We start from the raw sequence: 21,345 nt of genomic DNA on the forward strand, positions 1-21,345 counted from the left end.
TCTTGAGAAAGACTGGTAACAAGCCACAGAGATGTCGGAAGAACGAACCATTTCAAAGCATGATTCCATCTCGCTGACGCTCTTTCACTGGCAGTCTGGACCCATCGTTCCATACGCTTTGCTGAGCAACAGTGACGTGGAACATGAACTTAGAGTCAGAGAATAAAAGTGATTCATCTTTAAAGACTCAGGTTTACCAACCTATCTGGACTGTGAGTGTTTTACACAAGCAGGACAACAAAGTACAAACTTCTGAATCGGTTTATGAGCTCCTCTCTGGTCAGAGCACTGATCTGCTGCTGTGATTGCAGTTCACACCCGAGTATGTTTCCTTTCCTTTTGGAGAGGAGTTCATACTTTTAGTGACTAAATATAGCAAATCAACTAGGAAGTCAATAAGTGATACAAAATGTAAATAAATAAGCTGTTTTCTGACCAGCCCTACTTTGTGAAGTAGAAATGGTTTGAGCTGGTGTGAACCAAACAAGGGGGGGGTGTTTATTTCAGTTTTTTTCTTTTTCTTACTTCAATTGTATTGGATGCAACGCTGTTTATCCCTGAGAGGATAATGAGTGAATTGTCAATTTTTCGGTGAACTGTCCCTTTAAACAATGCAATGAACACAACACTCGTTCTGTAGCTGACCTCTGACCTCCAGCCTCCATGATTAAAAGGTAAGATATGATACAAACATATATTGTCCACGTTGTTGTCACTGTCTGCAAGTCAGACCGACACCTCCTTCCTAACACCTCCCGCTTCTCTCACACACTCCTCACACCAGAGTCCTTCTCACACTCACACTCCATCCACAGCAGACCTCGGCTCACTCACAACTTTCTCCTCCCTCCCACAGCACAACTTTGGGAAAGTGAAAAAAAGAAAAAGTCACTCTCGCGATAATAGCGTGCTTATGCAGCCGCCATATTCTGTGACAGTATTTTGATTCGTATCTGCTGGAAGTGAGGAAAAAGAGAAAAGTGAAGGGCCGTCGAGGGGAGGGGGGGCTGAAAAAGAGGAGCTGTCAAAAAGGTATTCCCGAGTCTCTGTCAAGCGGCGGAGGGCTGAGGCGCCGTGTCCCTCCCCTGGCGCTATTTCGAGGACACTCAAGGCCCGGGGCCTCGGTGCAGTTGGCTCTTCGTCTGCCTGGTAGTAGCTGGAGCCCTCCCGGCTACTCCTCTCCCAGCTCCGCGGCCCTCTGGAGGTCCGGCGGCGGTCTCGGGTGTTGAAGGCGGCCCGGGGAGCGGCGGCGGCGGAGGAAGCAAAGTAAGTTGCATTTAGTTAGGCTCCGCGAGTTAGCGACGGAGGAGAAACCCGCTGTAATAGCGTTACTACGAAATGTTTAACGTGTTTTACGTGTTGTGCGATCAGCGCCGCTGTGTACGGCCCCACGCTGTTTGAGAGGAAAAAGTTCTCAGATGTGGAAAAAGTTTTTGTCTACAGCAGACAGCTAGCTTGGTTAGCTAACTTAGTTAGTGTTGGAGGCTGCTCTCGACTCGGCCGAGTTACAAATCAGTCTAAAGTTTCAAACACGTTCGTAAACTTCCACCCCGAGTCTGGTTCAACAGGAATATGTGTGAATAGACATGTTGTGTCTTTTTATTTTAGTCTGGCGCTGACTGACGCTACATGTTTTGTAGCCCATGTTGGGCTAGTTTTTCCATTGAGCTCTTCGTTGAAACGTCGCAGGAGCAGCGGTGGATGGAAACGTTAAATCACAAAACTGTAGCTCCACTAAAGCTCCAGCACGGACCGTGCTGTTTCTACCAGGCGTCACAATAAAGCCACTCCAGTCAGCCATTTATTCCTCTGCTAAAACACTGACGCTATTTTGTGGAACATGGGAACTTTCTCATGAGTCGTATCCTAGCAGGCTAGGTGGTCTGGTACTCTGCTCTCCTTTTCATGGATAATGCAAACGGAGCTTCCACAGTGAACGTCGGCTTAGATTGTAATGTTGAACTAAATGGACACACTATTCACAACTGCGTGTGTGTGTCTGATGTGTGAGGTGTGGAGGGCGTCACTTCACCTGTTCACTCTGTCCCCCTTGGATCCGATGATCTGTGTGTGGGGCAGTTGAGATTGAAACTGATGAAGGAGATGCATCTGACACCTCCGTTGTTTTCTCTGTATAGTTTATGTGAGGGATCTTTATCCTGATGGAAACGGACCTAACATGATAATGTCTTCTCTGTCCTGTTTCTTTTGTGTCTGCGAAGCAACTATCAAAGTTCTGGGATGAGCCACAGGCTGCAACATTTGTCCTGTTTTTCTGCGAACTTGCTCGAGACATGGAAGTTGTTTCGAAGCTTTGATGGAACATAATCTAGTCCTAATTTAAAAACCTTTTCCTGGTTTGCAGAAGGTCTTTGTTTTCTTCCCTTTCCCTTTTTTTACGTGTGGGTTATTTTCATGCTCTCCCAACCGTATTTAATCATGGTGATTGCAACACAAACTTGGCGATTGGGACACCATGTCAGATTATTTACATGCAGAGTGTGGCAATAAAGCCTATTGCAAATCATTGTGTTTGGCCATTTGTGGTGGCCCACTTGGTATCAGGATGTGTTGATGGTGTGGTTCTCCATGTCGTATCACTCTGACTGGTCTTCATATTAACATCAGTCGCCAGTCAAATTATGAAAATTGTTGGTTGTGGCTCTGTCGGCTCAACCAGACATTTTGGCAGGTAATTGGCCTATGTTCATATGTTCATACGCAGTATTTTATTCTTACAACAGCATTTAAGAAATGGAAGTGTACTTATAGCACTTCTTGACTGTGGTTTTTGTAATGCTGGCTTCTTGTTTTACTCTCTACCCTCACAATCATTTCTCTGTCGGCCTCTAAACACCTCCAATCTAAACTGTGTTTCATAGCTAGACTGTAGGGGTGTATATCATTCATTAGCAGCTTGTGCCTTTCTTGACTTGCAGTCAACATTGCACTTCCTGACCAATAAGCTGCCATGGCCAACTGTTTATAGGTGCAGACCCCTAACTGAAACCATGTGTGCCTGTAGCTGGGCAAATATGTTGCTAGGAAGCCTTGCTGATTTGCCACTCTTTGGAGACTCCGCAACGATTGCTCAGAGCGTGTATGACAAGGATCTTGTGCTTATACAGAATGGCAGGATGCTAATTGCTTTGTTTGGATGTCATTAGCCATATGCCACTAAATCAACATGACTAATGCACAGATTACAGATCTAAACTTTGAGTGTGTTACCTAAGTTGCCTCAGTGTTTGTTGATAGAGGTGAAGAAGCAGGCTCAGTAGTTGTGTCCTTTCTTACAATAAATAAGCACGACCAACACTTGTGTTTGAGAGCTTCTACAAGAAGCAGAGTTTGTGGCATGTTGTCGTGATGTCTGTGCCAACATTTAAACAGTCTTTCCTGAAAAACCTGTTTCCTGATCTTTTTATTTGCAGTGTTGTGCACAACTTGTCATCACAGAACGAAGGGTGGGGGTGTGTAGTTTGTTCCTTACTCACAAGGGGTAGGATAATTACTGCATATGAGTGTGTGTGGATGGAGCACAAATGCTTGTAGTTTGGATCAACAGTGCAGAGCCAGTTTAACCCAGGATATGATTGGTGTACCTTTCTCCTTTTTTGGGTGTCAGAACATATTCTCTTTAAGAGGCTAAAACCTCTGAATGTATGCGAGTATAACTTGATATTCTCTCAGGCAGCTCTATGCTCAGTGACCTGTCCACTTAGGTTCGTATTCAGTGTGTGTTTTCTTCAAAGTAAGAGTGTCAAGTTTAACCCTATAATGCCAAATGGGAATCAATTAGGTGGGAGGGAAGGATCTATCACATTATGCCCATAGCTGTACATTTCAGAAGAGGGCATGGTGTTTTTAACCCTCCCCCACTACAGTGTGTGGCTGTCAGGAAGAGAGGCTCTTACTGGAGCCCCCTCCCCCTGTTGAGTTCTCCTGACTTCTTCGCTTTGAATGGAGTCCTCCATTACACACACTGCTCATGGTCCTCTTCAGTTCAAGCTTTAAATTGTATGCATTGAGGTGCTCAACAGTCCACTACACCTCTAACTGTTACCTTCTCAGTGCTTGGTCCCTTTGCAGTGTGTGTTTTGTTGGCTTTCCACGCTTGCAGGGGCTTCACAAATTATCCACATTTATGACACTTGCACAAGTTCATTTTAAGGTTGTGTATCTGCAGAACTTTATAGTTGTAAAGACTATGTCTTAGTTTGATTAAATACAGTTGTATTAAGTAATTTTTGCTACATGGAGACAGAAGAACTTGATGAACTTTGAAGCTGGCGGGCTTCGACGAATTATAATTTTATGGTTATCCATTAACACATTGATGATACACTGCATTAACTGGAATTATGTGCAAGCCAACTTCTGCAATATCTGGGTCTTTGTGCATGCTTGACTTTCTTGACCACCTGGTCACTACTACCCTTTTTACACTCAAAGTAGTACATGTATACATGTTTTTCAAACACAGGTAGACCTGCTTAAAGAAGGTTGTCTTTCCCATTGGCTTAAGACTAATCATCATGATCATTACATGTCATTTGGCGGACGCTTTTATCCAAAGCGACTTACAATTAGTGCATTCAACGTCTATGAGGGGCCATTTAGGGGTGAGTATCTTGCCCGAGGACACTTCGGCATGCAGATGGGGAAGGCAGAGGATCTAACCGCCGACCTCCTGGTTGGAGGACGACCGCTGTACCCCTCATTTTCCCAGTTTCCCCCCCCCGCTGTGTCATGTTTGGCAACAATCATATTACTACATATTCATTTGAAAATGCATCAACTCTGCTACAGATACGCCTGGATGGGCAAACTGTGCTGTAGACAATCATTGTCCGTGACATTGTTCGCTGATTGGGTCTTTTCAGTCATGACGCCGCTTTCGCTGATTTGTCATACTCCTATCACATGACCCTCTTCTGGAAGTAAACAACTGGCATTGGCCCTGGCTACCAGTGTAGAATGCAACTTTAGTAATCAATTACAAGTGTCGCTGACACTGTTGTCTTTGTGAACATCTGTTGTGCAGGTAAATTCTGCATTTTAAACTGATACAAATGCTTAGGAGATGAGCTTATTTGTGCAATGTGTGTACACCGGCAGGCGGATGCCTTCCAGTCAAACACCGGCACGTGTATGCCCAGTGTATGTGAGTGTTCATATGATATGCGTAAGTATGGATAGAGATTAAAACTGATACAGAGCTAAAACACTTGTGGGCAGAGGTAATTTTAAATAGAAAACGGTTGTTTTCAAGTAGTATAGATGTAGCCTTAGACGCTACGTGTACATGGTTGGACATCAGGTTTAATAAATAATAGATGGCAGCAAAACGGCCAATGACTTTGTTACAGTGGTCAATTTTCTTTCTTTACGTCTTTCAGGGTTTTCCCCAGGTTCCTTACAGGCTTGTGTGCAGTAGTTGCTTTGGGTGAGGGTGACCATCCATTTTTTCAGTTTCAGGATAAATAAATTTGCTTATTTTAGGACCAATAAAGTATCCTCTCTCTCCAGAGCCTTAGAAAACTCTTTGCATTGTGACTGAGATGGCTAAGAGTCACAGAAGTCACTGAGTGACTGAATTTAATTTGATCAAATTCTTGATGATTCAGTTATGGATCTACTAGTTCCAGGAATCTCTGTCTGTATGTGGAACGCATATCTCAAGAACCATTCATGTTATCGACTTCACACCTGGCATATGTATTGTTAAGGGCCCAAGGAAGAGCAGTGTCCTTTGGACACGCAATACGTTCAATATCAATAAAATATGAATAAACAGGCAGCCAGTGCTCTGCATCACTTGGCACCTGGGACTAATAAAAAAAGTGGTGTTGTAAGTTATGACAGGGTGTTCAGGATGAACAGATCATTGTGCAGCAGCGGTGGCGCAGCTTCATGGTTCTGCAGACACAGGTGGTCTTAACTTGACGTGGCTAAATTACTGCAGGTCATTTGAGCATTTCAGAAAGAAAGCTGCACCCAACATTACCAATGGCCAAGCAAAGAGCCCATTCTAAACATACCTGTTTTGCACTGCACTAGTATTAAATATATACCAATTTTGTGTTAAGGGCTTCTCAGGATTTATTCTGAGAACTTAAATTTCACTTGCACATTGAAGGCTACACACATTTCCTAGTTATAAAACAGTGGGCTGAGGATTTGTTTTCCTTGCAAATTAATGGAATAAATGCATGCTTTAAAAAATGCATGTCCCATACAGACATGAGATTTAATGATCACTTAGAGCACAGACAGGACAGAAACTAATAGTCAGTTCACATATTCATCTGCACTGTTTGTGTTGACAAGACATCAGCCTGATATGTGCAGACAGCTGTTAGCTAGTATTAGCTACACAGCAGGGAGACACTGAATAAAGTAGAATCCACACACTGTTGAGTTGACTTCCACGGTGTCATATCTCGTAGCCAGGGATAATATGTCTTCAGCAAACACAGACCAATAGTCTTGGAGCTGTGTATATTATAGCCAACTTTCATCTGTTAAATTTCAACTTACAATAACCTATCTGTGCATGTTTTATTAACTTGGTTTCCACAGAACAGACATTTTTCACATTATTCAGCCGTAACTGAACCACTTGCATCAAGTAAACATTGCATGCACATATCATTTGGAGCAGATGTGCATGTTTACTGAGAGAGCACAACTGTGATGAATGATTTGGGGGTTTCAAGAATCGATAGTGGATCATTTGAATCAGAATCTGGATGAATTGGAAAATGTATATGTACTTTACTCCAGACTGATTTACAGCATGCCGGCCAACAGTTTAAAAATACAAACATTAAGTCACAAAAAAGTCAAGCATCAATGTTTAATGTTGTTTTATACTGAAATCACTCAAGTGGAAAATGAGTAGTCATGACTAAGAGTGTATCTAAGGACTCCATGCTCATTTTTTATTTACCAGACAACTGTGATACCCTCTGCTATGGACACACTATTTTACACTCATCCACAAGTGAGACATTTGTTTAGCATAGGTGATGACAAGCCAAGTTTTAAATGTCAAAGTGACTAACTGCATAGATGTTACAGCAATGCACAGGTTAGCTAATGCTGATAAGGAAATGAAGATACATGAAGATTAGGTAATGACTGAGAAAACTGTCAAGGGTTTAAAGATATGGATTGACGTAAAAGACCGACCTGATGCTCCCATTGCACTAAGCCACTGTATGTAATACTCAACACTAGGGCTGCACGTTATATCAACAATCTATCGTCATCGCCATAGCAACGTGCGCCATAGATGTATCGCAAAAGACGGCAAAAATTGCAATAAATGGTGTTTCATGCCCCACGCATTCACACTCTGCATGTCAATATATTTGGCCAATTAGATCGAGCTCTGCTGCCCTGGATAATAAAATATATTAAAAACATTCAGATCATTGACGGGTTTTTCGTCAGTGAATCATTGTCGGAAGAAGAGAATAGAGAGAAAACAGAGAATTTGAAAACAGAGATTTGATGGAGCGATGCACACAGACTCTGTGTGTCTGTCTCTCTGTCTCTCTCTCTGCTGACGTCTCTGACTTGCTACAGTTGATTTGTTTTTCGCCACAATATCAACACTGAACATCACATAATGATCGATCCTTTTATTAATGAGTTAAATCTTTCTTCAGAGCAGCGCATTCATCAGCTGTCCCGCTAGCCCTTTTCTTTCTCTCTCTCTCACACCCCCACACGCATACTGACATACACACACACACACACACACAGTGTGATCGGACACATGTATAAAACTCAGTCTGAGTAAAAACAACAGACTTTATGAACTTAGTAAATGTATGTAGAGCTGGAGGAGATGGCGGCGCAGTCCGTTTGGTTTGAGGCAGTTGGTGCAGCGCACAGCGCGAATGATAGAGACGCAGAGAAGAGCATTACTGACAGAGCCGCTAAAAAATAATAAATAAATAACTTCACGGTCCAAAATGTATGAAAAGACTCAAAATTAACAGTGTGAGTGGACTTAGTGGAGCTGTGCAGGGCTCCCTGCTCTCTGCCCCCGACTTGGTGGCACTGCCGCCGGGCTGTGCACCTTTTCCTTGCTGTGGAGCTGTCCGTGGTCTCTGGGGCCGTAGCCAGGGACTGTTTGTTTATTTATCAAAAATCATATCGTCATCGCGATATTAAACATTATTGCATATGATATGTTTTCCTAATATCGTGCAGCCCTACTCAACACATGTTTACTGTTTTCCTGCCTCCTACTTGATTTGGAAAATAAAGAGTAGTGCCACAGACGTTTTACTTTCTGGCACATAATGTGGGTGTTAGTGCCTTTTGCCTGAACAGACTGTGCCTGTTAGTGCGTGGCATTGCTAAATTACATTGGCTAATGGGATGGGGTCTGGACATCCGCTCGTCCGGAACACTTGACAGTTTACACCGCACATTTTAGGGCCCTCAGAAATACACCTGCCAAGGTTGAAGTTGATGGGAGAGGTTTTTGAGGAAATCGAAGGAAAAATGGACTCAAAGACAGATATTTCTGCATGTAGTACATATTATTGTATTTTTTGGATGCGTTTACATTTAAACATGGTCCCTCCTCTGAGGAAATGGCCGTTTGAAGCATTGGAAGTTTGAAGGATTGGAAGTCTAACACTAAGCTGTTTGCATACGTCGATGGAGTGTGGTGACGCATGGGCTCATAAGCTGCTTTCAGACATGCACTGAACTCCTGAGATTCTCCGCACATTCTCCGTAGGAGTTAAATGTTCGAGTGAGAGCCTCTGGACTTTCTCCGCCTGGCCCCCTAGTATAAAGTCTGCATAAAGTTGGGAGAATCCCATGTGAGAAAACATCAGGAGTTCCTCTGCTGGATTAAATGCATGAGGGGGGGGGGTGGGGGGGGGGGGGGTTGAATGGCTTCGAAAAACGCGACAGACGCAAACAAATAAATCCATGAATCTTGCAATGAAGAAGCAGAGCCACACACATAGAAGACATAGATGAAGATGTCTAGAGAGTTTGTGGTGATAAGAGCCGATGAAGTATCTTTGTGTTGTCAAAAATATCACGTGATCAATGCAGCAGAATGAATAATTTACTTCCTGCCTCTGCCTGCTGCCCCCGGCTCCACCCCCCGCCCCCCTGAATAAGTGCGTCAGTGCAAAGAACCTCCGGATGCGTTGTGCATGTGTGAAAAGCAAACTGCTCCGAACTTTTATCCGCAGGTCATGTCTGAAAACGGCTGTATTGTGTCAAAGATAACATTTTTGTGTTCTCTGCATCGCTGTAGCTGGATTTGTCAGACTTTAGTAGCTTACAATTGTAGATCTACAGTTGTAAGTGAAGATCAAATGTCGTAGAACCGAAAGCATGAAATTAAATGAAGGGGGAAAAAAAGCTTTTTTCAACACAATGCAATTCGGGTAAATGTTGCTTCAGGAATCTCTGTTATTACTTCTTGTAACAACGTGCACATCACATGTAGTTCCACTTTGATGGCCCTCTGTTGTCATACATTTGAATCCTTTGCATACTCTGCAGCCTCTCTCTTGATAAGTGCATCAGTAAACAGGAGAGGAATGAAGAACCACATCCTATACAAGACTGAGTGTGCATAACCCTCCCCCATTTCTGTGCCCTTGACCTGGCCTCTGGGTTTCTTCTCTGATGCTTTTCTTTTCCTGTAAAGTCACTGCCCCAGCTTCTCTAAACTGACATCCTCTGTCACAAGCAGAACAGACCACAAGCTACTTGGGTTGGTTTAATACCTCAAGACTTTAAAGCTTTACTTTTTGCATTCATCCATTTTTTTATTAGACAACTGCCTCTTTTATGCAGGCATCCAGCTATATTGCCAGTTTGCCATTTAATAGTCCTTTCATTATGCTGGCTCTGCTTTTTTACACTGAACTAGGGATGGCACAATGAGGACATTTTCCTACGGGGTAATACACTCACACAATACCAATGTCAAAGATAAATCATTAAAAGATTGTGTCGACTCAAAGTCTTCCGTTGCACTTACTTTGAGCTATCTTTGAAAGGTGCTTTAACGTTTCACTTTGACTCCGAATTGACCACCTTACCCTTCAGCTCTCCTCTCATCATGTTATTTGACCCCGCTACTCTTTGATGTGTCGCTGCTTTGCTGCTGCACTGAACAGACCACGTTTAGGTTGTAATTGTATGTATTCAGCACAGATTGTTTTTGTTGCAAAATGCTACACAGACCTGTCACAACCTGATTTTTCACAAACACCTGAAATCCAATCATGTGGATTTCGATCTAATGCTTTTGCAACAAATGACAGAGATAATTCACTCTATTCACTGTCAGATATTTTATAATGGTCGACTAAAAGCCATTATAATACTATTCTACATTTGTGAATTGGAGGTTATATATTTTTGAATCACTATTATCTTTAAAACTTGATGGAAGCTTTTTGTTTGCAATAACTGTATTTTCAGTGATGAATGCAAGAAAACAGAAATGTTCCCATCTCAGTTATGTGTATGGATGAATAATTACAAACTTAAATTGCTAACATCATTATTCATTAGCCTAAGTTTGGAGACAAGGCTACAATATTACCAAAGTTTAATGACTGGTGAATAGGTCAGCTAAATAAATCCACTCAAAATAGACATCCTGTGTAACGGCACTGAAACGCAGTGGAATAATTAAAGAGGAGCTTTTCATGCTAATGAAGTGTTTTTCAAGTTTCCTTTACAGAAACCCAACTATGAAATAGGATAGTAGGGCAACTATCAATTGAAGGAGTATAGCGGAGCTCCTCTGCCGACTCCCTTTGGATGTACCATTTATACTAATTGGAACCAGAGTTGCTGGTGTGTTAAACAGGCATGTTTGGAAAGACAGCAGTGCAGCTCTTGAGACACTCGGACTTTGTTAGTGGTATCTGTGTTATTCTCGATTTTTCTCTATTATGTGATTTATTGGACAATAAAAGCTGGAGAGCTGTAGGATTAGGTTGCTCTTACTTCTGAGTGACAAGAAAATGTGTTGTCACAACAGCATCATATTGGCATACAATTTGCTGAGTCCACACAAAACTTGTTTAGTTCCTGTTGTCCTGTTTTCAGTGTGGTTTATTTTCACATAAAGCAGGATTCAGGAACCATCAGGTTTTACGATTGAACTTGACAAAACAGGGTCGGTTAGAAAATGGAATTAACGAGAATCAGATGTAATTGATAATTTATTTTACAATCAGCATTTTTACATTTCTCATTTGATTGTTAAAAGTTAATGTTATCACCATCTTGGTTTATCAATAAAAACTAAAGCTGCCAGCTGTGTCACATTCTTCCACACAAGTTAATAGCTGTTTTGAATTTTCAAGCACAAAACATATCTCAGATTTCAAATTGGCTCTATGCGACTTTTCCTAAAACGCACCTGCAGAGCAGACCAGTGCTTTTTACCACTGACAAACAGGCATTAGTAACCATTCAGTTGCTCATTGACTTTCTCTTCCATCCACAAATCCACTGATCTTTCCGGTGTTATGTGTAACTGCACTGCTGATATTTGAATCTAACCCCTGACGGAGGAAGATGGTTCAGTGGTTATCTTTGGCCTATTTGCTCTTCACAGTAATGCCGACCATAGCCTGTGTAGCAGGATGTGTGTGTGTGTGTGTGTGTGTGTGGTGTGTGTGTGTGTGTGTGTGTGTGTGTGTGTGTGTGTGTGTGTGTGTGTGTGTGTGTGTGTGTGGGTGTGTGGTGTGTGTGTGTGTGGTGTGTGTGTGTGTGTGTGTGTGTGTGTGTGTGTGACACCAACACTTCTTCTCATCGTGCATTGCTCTGAGAAACACCTCAGTTTCTGTTTTCACATTTGGGGGGGGTGCAGAAGCCAGCAGCATATTATTACAAACAAATAGTGTGCCGGTATCAAATGTGGTTTACTTCATAGTTTCTATGAAAGATGTAATCACACCTCTGAGGTAGTGGTAATGTTTGAATAATAAATAGATTTGTGTTTGTTCAGTTTACTGTAAACTGGCTCCTTTTGATGGTGAGACATAGACTGTTTTCATGCGCACAAGTATCGCGGATATGAGGCTTATTCCAGTTGTGATCATATTTGGGATATTGTAGTAACATTGAGAAATCTGGCTATTCATATCCCTGCATGATAAATACAAATATTCTGGTCACTTATAACTGTGTGCTCTTTGCATGTGCGTCAATGATGTTTACTGTTACCATGGTTACAACAACACAGCATACCGGCAATGTTGATTCCTGTATGGTGGCTATTGAGAATGAGTCTCATAGCGGGCTTAGCTTACTTGAATGCCAACATCCAGTTGCAGATTTGGCTTATCCACCTTATCATTGTACAATACAAAATTTGTTGGACCATATATTGTCCCAGAAATTATTGCAATAAATGATATTATTGTCATCCTTTTTATACCACTGATATAATGATTGGAGCATAATCATTACAAGTACAGAGCAAAGAGCAATTCACTTTTAATCCTAAAGAAAATTCAGTCTGAAATTTAATTAGAATAAAAAAATATTCTTAATGAATAGCACATTAAATAAAAATAACCACACACAACCATGAAAATAAATAAAATGGACTCTGGCTCTGTAACAAAAACTGCTCTTGTATAAATATTAAACATTTGGCACAGGATACGGATTTGGTACTGAACTCTGAATTTTAAGGGTACCGGGTATACGTGTGTAAGATTGAAAGAGAGAGTATACATTAGATAAAGAGCGAAGAGCGCAAGACCATGTGACTCAACCCTGGAACATGATCAAGCCAAGCTCATTTTCTGATCAGTGCAAACAGTCAGAACAATGGCGAGTCAATGGTGCAGACACACAGGGGGCCATGCACGGTGCCAGGGCACAGACCCAGGGACTGTCAGAGTGCACACTTCCTGGCCACAGCTCCACCAAGGCAGACACCCAGGGAGCCATGCACAGCCCCACGCTGTTTGCTTACAGAGTTCATTTGGGTCTTTTCATACATGTTTGGACCATAAAAAAATATTTTAGCGTTTTTACCGGATCTGTCAGTAGTGCGTGCGCGTGACGTTACCTTAACCTTAGGTAAACTCCATAAAGAATAAACAGTCCACCTGACTCTGACATCTGATCTCCTCCTGACTTCAGAGACCCGAGCAGCATAAACACGCAGACTTTACAACACACCTTTGTAAAGGTAAAACAGACAATTCTCTCTGACCTCCACACTCACTGCTCTGAAGATACTAGTCACTTCTGTGCTGGTTCAGATTATGCAGGGTTGTGATAGGACACATACGCACACACGCAACAAGCTGCACCTGCAGCTGTGGCATCGTGTTGGGTTGGGCAGGGAGACGTGTTGCAGCTCCATCTTTGCGTTCCGTCTTCACATTTGCGACACAAAAACGTGAACGTCTGGACCACGGCTTAGGTTTTGGTTCGAGAATCGTTACAGCCCTAGTATATTTACAAGGTCTGTTTGAGTCCTATGTAAAATATGTACAGGGCACTCACGTACACAGATGTTTGGTTGCATGTGCAGGCTGCCACCCGGAAATGTTACACTGCTTACTTCAAAAAGCCAATAATGACGGTCATACTTGTGTGTTTGTAAACAAAGTCATGGAGAAAGGATATGATTCCATTTACACCTGGCCAATGTTTTTCGTCTACAGATATGATTTTAATCTGATTCTGGTATTTAATTGAGATCTCATCATTCTGTTCAGCTCTCTCTCACTCTGTTCAGGGAAAGAAGAAAAAGCCAGTTGTGCTATGAATCACTAAATTTGCCTTGTATACTGTTGTTTGACCAAAGTGAAAGCAACCAGTTGGTCTCGTCTCCACCCCATCAACAAGTGTCTTGACTGCTGTCCATAGATGAGGACTAAGAGGAGTGCTTGGTATGTTTACTGACTAATTGCTGCTTCCTGCGTAGCAGCTACTTTCAAATAGTCATATTCAAACCCACATAGTTGTAGACATCTGCACTTAGTACCATCCTGGATCTGATCGCTCAGGACAGATGTGAATACCAGGACAACCTGTGGAGGTGGTTTGGCTGATAGGATCACAATCCCACTTGTCTCCTTTCATACCTGTACGTCCATCTGGTCATATTTTGTCCATTTCAGTCCAGTCTGAAAAACAGAACACATTTTAATGCAGGTGTAAATGGAGTGACAGTCATGCAACTGGCAATCACATTTTTTCTCTACTATACATTAACTGTGTCTCTGAGTCTTTACTAGGTATGAGACTTGATTTGACACAGATACTATAGATTACATATAAGCTGTGTATATAGTTTAGGGTCTGCACGATATATCGAAAATCTATCGTCATCGTGATATCAACGTCCACGATAGTCGTATCCCAAAAAAGCGAAGTGTTCCATGTGCCACGCTTTCACGCTCTGCATGTCATAACATGGTATGTCAGACTCCGGCTAAAGACAGTTCAGGTTAGTATAATAAATCTATTTATCTGTGTAGATGATCATGATTACTGTTAATGCAGATTGAATAAGGAGCATATAGTTTTTTTTCCCGCCAGTTTTCTGTTGGATGAATATTGCAGACTGTCTTATCACTCCTGTGCTTATCCTGTGGGCAGGTTCTGGCCTCCTAACTTCTGCTTGTAGCCATATCACAGAAGGCTGGTCTTATTTTGTGCCATTTGTAAATGCCATTCAGAGGCTGATCTGTCCTTCATCATTTCTCCCACAGTCTGTTGATGGTCTTTCATCTCTCTCAGGTTTTTTTGTACTCACTAAGGATTGGAAAGGGCTTTGATCTAGTTTCCTATCAGAAACAGCGTGGGCCTTAGGCTCTCATACTCCCTTGCTCCCTTGCAGCTTCACTCTGAAAACATATTGTCAGGGCGTGGTGGACAACGGAGTCCACCCAGAAGAACAGCTTTTGTTTGTTGTGGTTCAGTGTAGCTTTGCCAAGGGCAACTGCCTCCTGTGTGGGAAATTCTGGTCTGTTAAATTAGATTGTACATTTGTCCATATTTTGCAGCATTTTACATCAACTATCAGACACAACTACCTGAGCAGAGGAAATACCAAAAAAACTGACTTGCCATAACATGCATTATAGGGAATCTTATTTTTTTAATCCACTGCAAATTGCACAGCAGAACTGCAAAGACACACTAGTAAAGCTTGTGGAAGCCTCACTCCGATCAGAATGTCCCTCTTCCATCCTCCCTCCAAACCCCCAATCCTGTTTAGAGGTGTCACAACACATCCTTTCTGCTGTGGTACTCTTTAGAGACATTTTCTGCCTTGGGTTCTCGTGTGTATCTGTGTGTGTCCTTTGGCAGATTTTTGTGTAGCGTATCAGGCAGGCTGGCGCTGGCACCCTCCAAGGCACACCTGCTGGTGCCATTCTAGGCAGAATCACGGCCACTGTGTTGTTCCTCTCAGCAGGCACCAGCCTGTGCACATTTCACATGGGCCAACTGTGGGTGTATGGTAGAAGAGAACCATGTTCGCATCCTGCATTACTGCGTACTGAACAACTTGTAGTGCCCTAATAGTATAATGTCTACTAATAATGTTTTATAATTAATAGGGTTCTTGACTAAATGTATTCCTGGGAAGCTGCTCAGATACTTTGCCTTGAAACATTCTCTATCATTTGCATTTTCAAGTCAATAACAAAGAAAGATTGATGACAAAGCTGACAAAATATATAGTCTCTCTTGCATTTTGTGACTCTACCCTGGAAATCTAGTTTGAAATCTATTTACTGATTCTAGAAATATCTGCCTGTCTGTATGTACCTTACATATCTAGAGAACCGTTTGGGGGGTTAGGGTTATCACACTTCGGATGTGTATTGTTTTTTTCAAAAGCTCTTTATTTTGTTTTTAAATGCAAAGCTTATTTTACTTGAAGCGAGAAAAGAGCATTTATTTTATTATTAGAGTACACTCCAGATGAGTGTGAAAATTTATAATAATCATTGTTGAAATACTATTGAATTGTACTTACTTTATTTTATTTGTTAGTTTGCCAGTTTTTGACTTCATACAGACATTGATACAAGTACTAGGCTACAGACATTCTTAGATGTCGAGATGCTGATCTCAGTCATGGCAACAACAGTAAGAGAATCATTTCCTCTTTAGCAATTTGTCTTCAAAATAAAAGCGCAATGTTTGTTCTGTTGATGCAATGCCTTACATCGAGCTGAATTACAGAGCTTTCATTTCACAGCAAAATGAGGTACGGACTTTCTCCGGAGTTTGCCTTTCACACATGAACAACACCGCAAGCGATTCTCTAGTCCGGTACTTTCAAAACATCACAGAAAAATGGCAGTTTAGCAGGCAGAGGCTGGATGTAACACAAATTCTACCGTGGAGATCACAGTTTTTTTTTTACAGCATATCAACACCAGAGTCGGCCCTTACCACCATTAGCACTCTTTACATCTTCGTCGGTATCTTCTACGTTTATGACCCCTCTTTTTCATCCTGAGATGTTTGTATTCTTTTTGTATGAGGATCTCCTGTTGTATTCTAGTTGTATGTATGTTGTATGGGCTCACACAAACATTATCCAGAGTTTTTACTATGGGGGATGACAGAAGAAACTCCAGAGAATGTCTCAAGCCTTTCACTTGGACATTTGCCTTCTCACATACAGCCCCCCTGGATAATGCCAAGAGATAATCTGGAGTTCTGTGCATATCTGAAAGCATCTTAAAAGAGGTTGAGAGTAGTTGGATTTTTTTCACTTTTGTTTGAGCCGGACTTCCTGTTTCCCCATGTTACTAATTGGTTCAGTATAGCCATGTCAGCCCTGACATTAGGGATAAAGACTTCGGTATCTGTGCGAGGTGAGACAGACAACTAGTTTATTTCCCAAAAGTAAAAGCTATACTTTTCAATAAACCATGACTTTGAATTTGGTTATATACAGTAGGGGAAAGTCTATATTGTCTAGGTGTTGTTGAATTGTCCTTTCTAAAATGATTTTTAAGTCCCCTCTGTGTTCTTTGTAAGATATCCTATCCTATCCTACTATGGCAAGCCTCAACTTCAAACTGCTTTAGTATGCATTATTATGCCTTGTTAACCTGCAGCAGACCAGAAGAAGCACTAGAGGAGGTATGAGTAGTGGTAAATGGTATTTATAGTTTAACGTTTCAAATGTCGCCGAATTGAAAACGCCTTTAGGAGACAAAATATCACTGGATATTATATTTGAATTTCAATGGTTTAAGTGTTTGCTAATTTGGGTGGGGCAAATGTTTACCTCAGTGAATTGAGGCATCTGGGCCCTCATTCATAACCGTTGCGTACGCATTTGTCAGACCTGATGAATGGAGAATGTGCTCACTTGTACGCAAACTTTAACCCATGCGTACAAACATTTTTGGAGACAGGAAAGTAGCGAGGCTGACGTGAAGAGGTGAATCTATAGAGCTGTGATCATGGATCTTTGTGCTGAACTGAGTCGAGTATTGCACAGATCGACCCGATGAAACTGAACCATCCCAGTACAAACATAAATACTCACCACTGTGGGTTCATATTAGGATATGATTAACAATGTATACTTTTCACTATTCTCCTTAAAGCCCCTTTTGGTATTAATATAATTCTGTTAAATTTGATAGATTGGGGATATCGCAGCTGTCTCAGAATTTAATAATCCTGCAGTTTTGGATGATTAAAATATGTACAGGCGATACAATAAGAACCCTCACGTTCTGAAGATGAGAAACAATCCTTTTTTTTTTCCAGACACTGTCCTCTCTTTCATATTCACTCTCAATAACTACATTAACAGCAGCTGCAACACGTTACCACTCAGTGCATTTTCTTTTATTAATGACTTCACTGCTGTGGCCACCCAACAATCTGCCGTTCTTCACCTCCATCTCACTAACAAGCTCCTCGATGTCAGAAAGTTGCGCTTCTTCTTCTCATCGCTTGAATCCATGATTCACCATAGAAACCGATTGGTCAGCAGGTCAATTTAGTATTCATGAGGTGCTTTGCATTGACCATTTATGGTTGAATGTGGGTGTGTAGAGGGCGGACTTTGAGGCAGATCCACGTATGCACATATCCAGGTGGAGTGTGATTTTATAAAGGGAACATTGCCTTTAGGTGTGCATGCGCACGATTTTATAAACCTGATCTTTTTTTGCATATGCCATTTTCGCTGTTTTATAAATGAGGCACCAGCTCTTGAACTTTACTGAAGTGTAGACAAAAGCTGTGCTGTGATCAATCAATCAATCAATCAATCATAACACGTATCTTTGAAATAGTTGGAGAAATATTTTCTATTTAAGGGTGCACTCTCTGCTCTCACAGAGGCACAGACAGGTGACCTGCAGGCTCTTAAGTGAGCTCTGATGTCATAGTGAAAGATCCATTTAGATCCATTTAGGAGCTGAGCTACGAAATCTCTGGTGGGATTTGAAAATGTCTCACAGCAGCACACTATCTACAGACCTTTTAACATAACATTTTCTCCAAAATTGATCAGATTTTAAAAAAAAAAAGCACTTGTCAACAGAGGTAGTTGACAAGTGGTTGCTCACTGAACACACTCACAGAGAGGGCAGGTGCTACGCTGTGTTTTTTCTTGCCCACTGAGGACAGTGAAAACTTAATAGGTGTTTTGACTTCCTCTGACCCACTGACGCATTGGGATTTGTCCCAGTGCTGCAGATGGCTAGTCTGACTATGACAGACGGGTCAATGGGTTGGTGTGTTTGAGAGAGAGAGAATGAGTTGGGCTGCACACAGCTCTTCATAGAAGCAAGGGTTTAAAGTTAAGTTAGAGATGTATTATCTTATTATATTTATTTGCATTATGAGTATGTTTGTATTGTTGTAGTGTGTTTGTATTATAAGAAGTGTGAAAGATTTTAAAATCATAATGAAACTGTGGCATGACAAATTGGACTGTGGGGAGCTGCCACATTTGGGCCCAATCCTATTTCACAACTTCTCCATAGCCCTTAGCCCTTCCCCCCTGTTTTACGCGTTCACGTGTAGGGGAAAGCTGTCCCAATACTTGTTGGGACAGAGGGGTAGGACCAAGGGCTGTAAAGCCCTCGAAACTGAGATTTTTCAGACCCACACTTCAAACCGAGGGCTACGGAAATTTCCCAGAATACCTTGCGAAACACCAGCAAGATCCTTTAATAAGGATTTTAAAATCACAGTAATTGTAATATCTTTGTTTAATATCGTTTTGATGTATTATGGTTATTTTTTTCACAACAACCGTAAAATAAATCGCTATCATGTTAGCGTTAGCATGCTAGCGATTTTTTTTTGTGTGATAATCCCGTATTTTCACAAAATTTCATGTCACATCCCCCCCTCTTTGAAGATACACATTGCAGACGATTTAACCAGCGTATAGCAATGATGTTACTGAACTAAACTGCTCCTCTAATAACAAAGCATCCTGGCAGGGCTGCCTACAGACCACTGCTAGTAGCCTGAAGCAGTGTGCTTTTACACACATACATGATACATGAAATAACGCCGAGCATCCAAGATTTTCAATTTCAAATGTCATTGATTCACCTGCATTAGCATAGATGTTATTTGATGATATAGGTTTGTGACTTAAGTAAAAGCCAGATCTCAACAATGTTATTACAATGACATCCCCTGCAAAACTTTTTGTCGAGTCTGTGTAGATCGACGACTATTGATGACGTGTTGGGTTTTCGCAACGACTACTGATGATGTAACAGCTGGAATTGGAATTTGTACTGGAACTGTAAAATACTGCACAGCAATTCTAGAGACAAATAATTTCTGATCCATTTAATAAATGCCAAAAGATAAATTGATCACCAATGGGTAACTTGGTTGGACAGCTGTGATGATACTGGACAATGTTGTATTACAAGTCAGTTACCCTGATGTAGGTGAGAAGGGTCTGCTCACTGAGGGCAACAAGTATGACTTGAATGTTTTGACAGGGCAGGAATAAGACTGAAAGGTATCCCAGCAGCAGAGCAGTCACGTGACTTGGCTGCTATTTGTCTTTTGGTTGGCTTTAAGGTGGGGAATGATACTCCTAACAGCTGCTGGAAGCATTTCCGGCTGAGGGTTTCCTCCTCAGCCAAGCACACAGAGGTCCAGCAATACACTGAAGCAGGGATGCATTATTCTCTGCTGTTCAACCACTAATACACACTATGTGCTCTAAACTTTAAAAGTAAGGAATGTGCTCATCATAGCCAGCCTTTACACTAACTAAACAGAATAATGTAAAATAAAATCTCTCTACCTTTATACTTTACTGTATATGTTTGTCACTGCCTTATTTTAGCTTCAACCAAAACCTGGCACAGCTTACAGTGTGGTTAAAAAGCCTTCAGAGAGGCCTCGTTTTCTTGTGTAGACCAGATAATGCCACAAGCAGTGGAGCAAACTGATGGAATGAGCTGACCAAAGACAGAAGTGTGGCTAATGCATGCTTCAAAGAGCATGATGACATACAGTAAGTGCATTTCGTAAGGCAATAAAGGGTAAAGAGTTGGTTGGTGCATACTTGGCATGTCATCACTAAGCGGCAGAGTGTAAGCAGGCTCATTGTGTTCAATTGCTTTGCAATGAGTGTTGAGAGACAGTGCTACCACCCAGGCTCTAGCTACAGTCAGCCTCAAGGTCACCAGTTAGAATCCTAGGCCAGCTGAGTCTGGTGGCGGAATCGTCTGAGATGTGCTTTCCTATTCCTCATTTGCTGAAGTGGAGGTGTCTTTGAGCAAGGCACTGAACAACAGAAAATTGTAAATGGAGAGGAAAACATAAGTGAAGATTGTACCTTCCAAACTATGGCAGATGTGATGAAGAATTCCCGTTACAATATCGTATACGGTGTAAGATCCAGTTCTAACATTCATTATTCTGGAACCATAATTTCTGCCTGAAAAATTACTCAACTTGATAATTACAATAGTTGTGAATACATTTTCTGCCATTTAATTATTCAGTTTATCGACCAATTGTTGCATCCTTAACGAATATTTCTGATTTCTGTCTAAGTGAAAATACAAAAAAGTTATGATTACACCTTTAGCTATAGTTTTGACTTGTATGTGATTTCAAAGTAGTATTTCACAGTTGAAAACTACCCTTAAATGACAAAATTAAGCTATACTTAAAGGGATAGTTCACAGAAAAATGAAAATTCACTCATTATCTACTCACCACTGTGCCGATGGAGGGGTGGGTGGTTGTTTGAGTCCACAAAACACTTTTAGAGTCTCAGTGGTAAACAGTGTTGCAGCCAAATCCAATCCAATTGAAGTACTGGTG

At 41.5% G+C, this 21,345-nt stretch overlaps 1 protein-coding gene across 3 annotated transcripts in view; it reads left to right on the forward strand.

Annotated features, from left to right (window-relative positions):
* Positions 1-920: 920 nt before the first annotated feature.
* The window catches only part of tab2 (TGF-beta activated kinase 1 (MAP3K7) binding protein 2), a 46,179-nt gene continuing 25,754 nt past the window's right edge, over positions 921-21,345 (forward strand). For 2 of the 3 annotated variants that reach the window (XM_034580457.1, XM_034580460.1), the window contains exon 1: positions 921-1,266. The gene's annotated coding sequence lies outside the window, so the exon portion shown is untranslated. Of the gene's footprint in view, positions 1,271-21,345 lie in introns of all 3 variants that reach the window. The other variant, XM_034580458.1, reaches the window with a different exon arrangement.

The sequence above is a fragment of the Hippoglossus hippoglossus genome, chromosome 24 (assembly GCF_009819705.1).
Source record: "Hippoglossus hippoglossus isolate fHipHip1 chromosome 24, fHipHip1.pri, whole genome shotgun sequence".
Lineage (NCBI taxonomy): Eukaryota > Metazoa > Chordata > Actinopteri > Pleuronectiformes > Pleuronectidae > Hippoglossus > Hippoglossus hippoglossus.